This window comes from Halyomorpha halys, unplaced genomic scaffold, assembly GCF_000696795.3.
Source record: "Halyomorpha halys isolate HHAL.00 unplaced genomic scaffold, Hhal_1.1 Scaffold78.1, whole genome shotgun sequence".
NCBI classification, from domain to species: domain Eukaryota; kingdom Metazoa; phylum Arthropoda; class Insecta; order Hemiptera; family Pentatomidae; genus Halyomorpha; species Halyomorpha halys.
In genome coordinates, this window is record NW_027108467.1 from 388,879 (window position 1) to 391,637 (window position 2,759).

The 2,759-nt window shown below is 33.9% G+C and overlaps 1 long non-coding RNA gene across 1 annotated transcript in view; it reads right to left on the minus strand.

Annotated features, from left to right (window-relative positions):
• LOC136795626 (uncharacterized) overlaps nt 1–2,759 on the minus strand; it is an 18,400-nt gene continuing 15,641 nt past the window's right edge. Inside the window, exons 2-3 of the long non-coding RNA XR_010843257.1 lie at nt 1,676–1,744; nt 1–72 (exon numbers count right to left, since the gene is read on the minus strand). This is a non-coding gene — a long non-coding RNA (uncharacterized lncRNA). The remainder of the gene's footprint in view (nt 73–1,675; nt 1,745–2,759) is intronic.

Here is a 2,759-nt window from a genome sequence, read left to right on the forward strand (position 1 = left end):
ATCCAAATTGAAGAAGCCACAAGCATTGAAGACCAACTCCCTTTTCATCAAAATGTGCATCCTCAGCTTGTCCTGAAAAAATAATTTAAGAGCCTCAAAATTAATATTCAACATTAATATTATAAAACTTTTATTTTTGATGAGTAAAATACAAATGGAAATATAAAGTTTGTTATGAACATTGTCTGTATTGATTTTTCGTACCTCATACAACCTAGGCACTGTTTTTCTGAAGTACGAACTAAGTCAAATAATAACTATAAGTTTTAAAGTTTACATTTGATATAATTTTACCAACTTTTACAATTCGGATTTTGATTTTCGTACTTATAAACTCCTATATCACTAACAGTCGTCCTCGTTATAAAATAAAACGCATTACTGATTATGCCTTATTGTTTGAAGACTTTTATTTATGAACTAATAAGCTTTAGTATGAAACAGCGCGATGTTGGTTTTTTAGTTACTAATGCACTTGATAAATAATATTTCAAGTAATTACATTTACTTGTATAGATAGTCTTTTTAATATAATGTACTCAAATAACTAATATTCTAAATATTAATTTTCCCATTTTTTTTTATAATGAGTCAATGAATAAATCTAATTATTTCTGATTAAACAGTTGTTTCAGATTCAAACAGTTAATTGTTACATATTCAATTAAGCAATTTTTTCCAGCAAGTGTGCATCGAGGTCAGTTAAGGCCAATTGTACATTGTACTTTACTCTGTTCAGAACAGGGCAGATGCCTTTGCAAATTTGGATACTGTATAACGACTAACCGTCCCGCAAAGCTTAGGATCCACGATCTCGTCCAAAAGTGATGAATCTTATCCTAGCCAGTGCATCACATCTGTATATGAACATCCTTGCTGCAGATTGGTTATTCTATAAATCTCAAATTATAAAGATGTTTGTTCAGTTGACAGGGTCTTGTATATAATGCTGTCACCCACTTTGAGGTGTGAGGTTTATAGGTGTATTACTTATTTTTGTGCAAAAGCTTTTTTGGAACATCATTGACTGCACTTTTCTTCTGGTATTCCTCCAAAATAGCCCAGCCTTGCCCTCTGTAACACTGCATATGGGATTTGGTGTAAAGGATGTAACATTCTCATATACCTTCCCAGCTAGGTAGTCCTCATTACCTTCAATGCTCCGATGACCAGGTACACATTCATTCCGACCTTGTTGGCTAAGGAAAAAGAGTTCAGATTAATCTTATTCTCATCTACCAATTTGGAGCGGGTTATTGAATTTCTCAGCGGACAAATGGCTGCCAGAGTATCGGTAAAAAAGTAGATGAGACTATTCCTTATACCCTCTTTTATACCTACTACCCTTATACCCTCTTTTATTAGGTTCTGGGAACAAACATTAATTGCAATCACCTCAGCCGGAAAGACCGTGGTGTGCCGTCCTTACTATATGGAGATATCTTCATTGGGTCTATCTATCCTCCATATTCTCGTTTCGGAGCATCGTTCCATTAGGGATCCGTCCGTATAACAATTTACCCCATTAGACGATTTGTGAGGGGTAATCGCATCAATCTTAACACTATAGATGGTGTACCTATATTTCTTGATCTGAATAGCTAGCACCTCATCTTCATCAACTACCACATCCTTCATTAGTTACGAGCCAGTTACTATTAATGTTAATACTCACATTATTAAAGATTTCGTCTGTCTTATCGTCAATCATGAGTTGGTAGAGCACGGTGTTGAATTCCTTCCACTGGAACACATTAAGACATAACATATGAAAAAAATATTATGTTTTAATTAATTCGTTATGAAAATGTTTATCTTAGATAATAATTATGAATTATTCAGCCCATTTAAAGATTTTGGATTTGTTAGAAAAAATTGAATTTTGTTTAAAAAAAAACTTATTTTCTAAATTTGTTATTGCTTTCTCACTACCGAATATGGGAAAGCTGTGAATACTTGCAAGAAATAAAAAAAAATGTATGTTTATTTCCTTAGATTCTCAGAATTTTCAATTACGTTTTTAATATCAGAAGAATAAATTTGATTTCCTGTCTTTCTATCTACAGTCAAATTTGTGTTCGGGCACAATTGATCATACTTTTAATCCGATTTTAATGATAATTTCGGTTAAGCTAGTATTTTTATTAATAATATTTAGATGAACTTGTTGGCCATTCTCACGCTGAACCATCAATATGTTCCTTGTAAGAATATGAAGGTAGACCCCCTGATCCACTCCAGTCTTTTCCTACAAGAAGAGGAAACTTAAAGACAGTTAATCACTTTTTGTTGGGAAAGTTTCCTTGGACATTTAACGATTCCATCTCTACTAGGCGAAGCTTGGAGGACCCCGATCCATCTGTAATGGTCATGTCATGGAAGTCCTGTGCCGACTTCTCCTTTCCCTGATGGAGGTCATCAATGTCATTCGGTTTCTCCCCCTTCTCCGTCTACTAATAAGACATCTCATGGGACATAAGCCTCTCTTCCTTAAAATGTATTGATTCTCCTCCCACTTCCTATAGATATCTAATTTGATAGGTTTTTCTAAGCCACATGTAATTACCTCGACAAACATTAGAAATTCTCCTCTTTTTAACCTACAATTACTATCCCCTCTTCTAAGATCCTAATTCCTTCATTTGGCTTCAACCACAAGGCGAGCAGTAAAGCCTTTAGTCTCCAGCTAGCTGCTTAGACTGTAAGAAGTTTGTTTTAATGTTAATGTAACATTTTATTTTACAATAATAGTAAATGTT